The 6,471-nt window shown below is 36.3% G+C and overlaps 1 pseudogene; it reads left to right on the top strand.

The window, feature by feature from the left end:
- Positions 1–3,227: 3,227 nt before the first annotated feature.
- On the top strand, positions 3,228–4,458 carry LOC123955019 (annotated as a pseudogene).
- Positions 4,459–6,471: the final 2,013 nt, after the last annotated feature.

The following is a 6,471-nucleotide window of genomic DNA, read 5'->3' as shown; positions in this document are numbered from 1 at the left end:
GAAGGGATGCAGGAATGAATGAAACCACCTGTTGCAAAGTCCACACCATGTTAGCCAGGAGTGGCAGGAGCAATTGAGCATGACTGACATGGATTCTCTTGGAAAGCTGAATTAAGACATGTTTAATCTCAGTAGCTTTCTGAATATTGGGTTTTCTTTGGCTGGCATGTATATTTCAGAGAGCCCTCCCCACCCCCAAGTCGGGGGAGGCACTTATTGAACAACTTATCATTCCTTTATGAGTGTTTTAAACATTCCTGGGGCACCTGAGTGGCTCAGTGGGTTAAAGCTCCTGCCTTTGGCTCGGGTCATGATCCCAGGGTTCTGGGATCAAGTCCTGTGTAGTCAGGCTTTCTGCCAGCAGGGAGCCTGCTTCCTCCTCTCTCTCTGCCCGCCTCTCTGCCTACACTCTTTCTGTCAAATAAATAAAATTAAAATAAAATTAAACATTCCTGAAATAAGTCAAATTCATCATAACCTCAGATACCTTTCTCTTTTTGTAAACAGTATTTTTTTAGCTCTTGGTTCACTATCAACATGGATTATGTTCAAGAAACCCCACCAATCCCAAGAGGCCTTTGGAGGTCCCTCTGAAATCCTGTAATGACTGGTTTCTCTTTACGTACTTGTTTAAGAAGTCCAATTTGGAGTGATTGTTTAAAAGCATCTATGAGTAATGGTACTACCTTATGAAAGGCGTTTTTTTGTATGTTGCAGTTAATACGGAAAGCAGGGTGGATTCCTATGCTTGAAATCCAAAGTAAAAACTTAAGAGGCTTCACAATTATAATCATATTATATATATATATAGAATATAATATAATCACATAATCTGAATCATAATTCAGATGATTATTTTAAAGTCATTCACGGTGGGAAATACTATGTTACTAAAGTCCCTCTCTTTAGATGGGACAAAATGACAACACAGAATATGAGATTTCAAGACAAATATTGTATGAATACCCATTTAATCTCACTTTTATTAGTTTAGCTGATACAAGTGAAGATAATTGTTCTCAGTAGCATTAAGTCTTTTAATGTTAATTAGGCCTTTTAATTAAGAAACATTAAACCTTTTAAAGTAAAGAATACAATGTAAATATATGTTTTGTTCATGCTTTTTTTTTTTTTTTTCTAAAGACTCTGGAGTGTTCTTTCAAAGTAAAATTGTCTTTAAAGACCACTTCTCTGCATAGTTACTAACCAAAACCAGTCTTTTTCCCCCACATATAAATTTATTTATCTGGATTTGAAAATAGGAAAATGAGGAAGGTAGAAGCGATAGACTCACGTGCATTTTTCAGGCAGAATTGATGAGATGAGGCTCAGAGAATTTCCGTCACACATGCAAGTTGCACAGCTGGTGTGTGGCTGAACAGAGATGAGAATCTGGGTGGTCAGCCTTTACTCCAAGGCCTATTCTTCTGAACCACAGACTCTACAGGCTCAACAACACTCATGATCTGAGACTTCATAAAATCCCCACAAGAATCCTATCAAGTAGGAGCTATCGGCCTCATTTTTCTAGGTGGCAAGGTTGAGGTTAAAAGGGGGCACATAGCTTGCCTATGGTCCTAGAGCTGAGCGGTTGTAGAGTGGGCAATTGAACCCAAGTTTGTCTGCATCTGTGATAAATGAGCTCTCCTTCCTGCTCCTTAACCTTCCATGGTATGTTACCTGGACACTCACTTCATTAGAGTTTTCGGCAGCTTACCAAAACCAGTGTTGTACCAGATTAAGGGCTTGAACGGGTATGGAGGTGTGTATGCTCTGTCCATATATCACCCTTCCCCCTCCAATTAGCCATCTCCCTCTCTCTTTCCTGGTTTTTGTGGTTTTGTTTTTAAACTTTTTTAACCTCTGTACCAACTGGTACCAAATGGAAGACACTGATGTGCTGTGGTGCAATTTGCTCCTTCCCAAGTTCAAGGTGCTCACATTTTTATTCTGAATGAAATTCTCTCATTGATTTTTCAAATCCCATAAAGTAGAAAGCCTAGGACAGTGTGAGAATTCACCACTGGGAGCGATGACTTTAAAATGATTTGTGACTGTTCTTCAAACAGAACAGAGGGGGTTAGGAATTATTTCCTGTAAGGATGATGCTGATTTTCATCTTTTTAAAAATCTTGCCAGAATACAAGCTATATTCATTCTTCACAAGCCAAAATACCTTTGTCATATATATGGGTGCTAAGACTCTTTTTTAAATCATCTTTCTGAGAGCTTATTTGGCCAAGAATTAGAAATAGACGACATTTGTGAATAAGTGGCCATTGGTTCCAGTTACTCAGTTCAGATTCATTAAAGACAGAATGAAATAGAACACCCCAGTGTTCTATTTTGGGGACCATGGATTGATTTAGCATAGAGCTTGAAATAATGTTTTCCTTTCAGGTAGAGAATCTAGTTCTTAGATTTTTCTCCATCTACATTCCTTGTTCTATTAAGTAACTTAGTTAAATATCACTTTAATTATGCTGGGACTGATAATTAATTCCAGTGTCGACACATTAATTCTCTGACATTGAATTAGAAATAAGATGAAATTTGTTAAGAGCTTTTAGTATAAGAGTACATCTGAAGGATGGTTAAGGCTGAAGGTCATGGACCTATAGGGGAATGACTAGGGCACCTCATGACTAAAAAATCATGTTTAACTTAAATCATTACATAGTTACCATATATGGCCCTTTAAACAGTTTAACTGAAAATACTTACTTAAAAAGTAAGGTCATTTGTGTTTAGGAAAATGCAATAGTATAGCTGAATTTCAGGCAGAATTGCTTATAAGCTGTGAAGTACAGCCCATAACCTTTCTTGAGTCGCTGTATTTTACATACAATATTATTTGCCTACCCGTTCACTTTCTGTGAATGTGCAGATTCTTTTTCTATCATGTAATTCTTTGACTCACTTGACCGTCATCATAAGAGCATATGTTACAAATTTCCTACAGTAAAGGTAATTTCCACTTAGGATTTCGGGTGGTTGTTAAGTCTGAATGTGAATCCTTTACAGAAGTCTTTGATCCATAGTGGGCATACCACATATCCAGGCATGAAGAGGAGATTGCCAAAATCTCCTCTGGTCCAAATCTTAATTCCATTTACCTTTTAACAAAATATCACAAAACATACTTCTACCCTTAGAGGTTGAAATAATTGCTCAGGGAAGACCAGCTTCCAGAGTGTCTTCTGGCAGGCAGTGGGCTGCTCCTTATTATGGGGCCCGTTAATCTCTTTAGAAAACCACAAAGATCTTCTTTTGGCCAGTTATGACAGGGGTTTAGATGTGTAGCAACTGACTGAGAGTCCTGGGAGATCTTGCTCTTTGGTGCAGTAAACTTTACACGTACCGACCTCCTACTGGTGTGATGTAGTTCCCCTAATGGTAGGGCTTTCCCTGCCGATACCCACTTGACCTTGTTTGATCCTTTTAGCTTCATGAATGTTTGATAAGTTCCCAGGTGATGATGAGGAAATGGTCTATTCACTGGTTTTGAAAGATTAAGGTCTTGGCTGTGTCTGCCCCCATGGGGGAGCTCTCTTTATGTTAAAAGAAAGAACGCTTTTTGAATCCTTGCAAGATACACACAGGAGGATTATTAGTTGGCTCTTTCTTTTAACTCGTTCATGATGCTTTCTATTTGGAGTCAGCCTTTTGCTTCTGTCTTTGAAGCTGCTAGTTAAGTTGGCTTCGAGAACATGCTATAGTTCCTAGTTGAAGCTTGTGTAGAATTCTTCTAGGACTTACAGTATCTTCTTTCCCTGAATGAATCCACTTGCTTGGCCAATCTAGCAGGAAAATCTGCTCTTTGTATTACATATGTGCTAATTGAAATGAATAATTATTTTGCTGTAGACACTGCCTCTGCCACAGCCATAGCTCTGATGACATTTGGCACTCTGTATCCAATGAGTGCATCCAGTGACCAAGTGTCCCACCAGACACCACTCCATGTTATTGGTCAGTTGGACAAACTTATCATAGAGGGATCTACCTTGGATGGAATTTTAGAAGTTTGAGAAAAGCATTTGTAGACCCTAGGTTTTGGCTCATTGGCTGGATCAGAGCATGGGAAGAATTCGATGAGATGCAAATGAACACATACTTCTTGCTCATGTGACCAACAGGCTGTACACTCTAGTGTCGACTTTGTTCAAATTCTCAGGGATGATTGGATTACACTTATTGCAGTCAATGTCATACACTTTTTAGGTCATCATGTAATTCCAGTGCCTCCTTTAAAGGGTACTAATGATTCAAAACCTGTCACTTTGACTCCAGCTAGACCCAGTAGTCCACCTCCAGAGTGTTCATTTAACACTCCTGGAAAAACATGAGCCCTGTAATTCAGCTAAACACCCAAGACTTTATGGTTTGGGTGTTAATCATGGACACTCAATTTATAGTAGCGTGCTTAATCAAGGACTTGGGAGTTGTAGGATTTAGGACTGGTTTGTAAAATTGTCAAGTAGATCTGGAAATAACAATAGTGTTGGACAATGGAGACCATGATGTACTGTAATTCAATTTATTTTTATGAGAATTGTCGACTCCTTGACTTTCAGTTTATTTAGAAATGCAACAGTCCATTGACTGTTTAATCATTTACTCAAAATGTTCGAGAACAGTAGGTTTATTCACATTACATGAAACTGAGGAAACTATATTTTTGTGAAATGTATTGGGACTCTGAGAACTTTTCTAAATGTTACAGGGTTTAAATAGGCTTCCCTTAGAAAAAGTGTTTCTCTAAATTTGTATTTTGCTCTTTTTGTTTTTGTAGTTAACTGCAGTGTGATAGATGTTATCTAGATAAGAGAACCACTTTTTGGAGCAAGTCTATTACATTATTAAAAATACAGTTTTTTCAGTGAAACTTATGAACACGCTTCTTGAATAATAGACATCTTAGGAAGGGAAAAATGTCCATTCTAAAAGTAAAAGTCTCTTTTATATCTTTTCCAAACTTAATTGCTACATTTTTCTTTGAGGTCCTCCAGATTTATGTCCTGCAAAAGAAAAGCATAAAAAAAATTACCTGAAATTTTAGAACATAGTCTATTATCTACCATAATTTTAAAATTTTTAATCAGTTTTTGTAGTTTTTCCTTATTAAAATATTTCAATACTTGTATGAATAGTCTGTGGTTCTCAAAGTGTTTTATTTTGGTTAAATGAATACCAAATCTTTTGGTAATGTGCAATGAAGGAATTCCAGTTTTTTTGTCTTATATTTAATCAAATACCCACATAATTTTTAAAAAATTTTTTAAAAATTTAAAAAAGACGTAATAAAAAACCTCAAATATTGACATAATGATGGAATTTTTTTGTCCCCTTTTCATTGGTTGACTTCTGAATCTTTGTATTAAGAAAATATCAAATATATTACAATATATATGAAATTCCATGCATAATATGGGATTTGATATCTTTTCAAGTTGCATAACCAATTTGAGTTTATATTGTATAATTTTACCAAAACATAATAGACCTTAGATTATAGGATACAGTATTGGTAGATCTGTAACAGGCAATTTCCATCTTATTTGGTTTTGCTTTGTCAAAATCAGAAGTTGTTAAGTGTGATGAAGTATGATAATCATGCAGATAATTTTTTGGTTATTTTCCAAATATATATATTATGAACTTGCCAATATGGCCAGTATTACTTATAAAAATTGTCGCAAGAAGTGGTCACAAATTAAAAAAAAAAAAAGTTGGAATTTCTTAGATAACTTGTTCAATTATATAAACCTAGAGAAATTCAGAAAGGACTAACGGAGAAAGGAAAGCAGAGGGGGGAGAATTATTTCTTTATTTCTTACCTAAAAGATGATTCAAGTCAAATTTATTGGTTATTAATGATTCATTTCTCCATCAGAATATGGGTGTTCAAGATTTTGTTTATAATCAACCATAAGTTGAGTGTTCTCATTTGAGATAGTTATGGCTTGAGTATTTCATAGCCTTCTTTGAGGTTAAATTTTATTTTATTTTTAAAGATTTATTTTTAAGAGAGAGAGTACCGGTGTGCATGAGTTGGGAGACAGCCAGAGGAAGGGTGGGGGGAGAGTCTCAAGCTGACTCCCCACTGAGCTTAAAGCCCAGCATGGGACCCAAACCCATGACCCTGAAATCATGACCTGAGCTGAAATAAAGAATCAGACGCCAGGTGCCCATAAGGTTAAATTTTAAAACATACATGTGTTAAATTTATCAAATCATATGCTGGTAGTATAGAATGTTATTAGTTAGAGTTTAAACTTTTGGGACATAGTTTTCTTCAAAATCAGAGGAGTTTTAAATCTTCTCAAAATCTTGCCAGCACTCCCAAAACTCATAGTTGGTGAGTAGAACAATACAGTCCAAGACTGATCTGGAATCCCTTCCACAGGCACTTGCTGAATGAAGATGTAAAGGAGTCAGTGGATTATCATTTGAAACTTGGTTACTTTT

The sequence above is a fragment of the Meles meles genome, chromosome 13, assembly GCF_922984935.1.
Source record: "Meles meles chromosome 13, mMelMel3.1 paternal haplotype, whole genome shotgun sequence".
Classification (NCBI taxonomy): Eukaryota; Metazoa; Chordata; class Mammalia; order Carnivora; family Mustelidae; genus Meles; species Meles meles.
The sequence above is the reverse complement of the archived record's forward strand: the minus strand, read 5'-3'. Positions and strand labels throughout refer to the sequence as shown.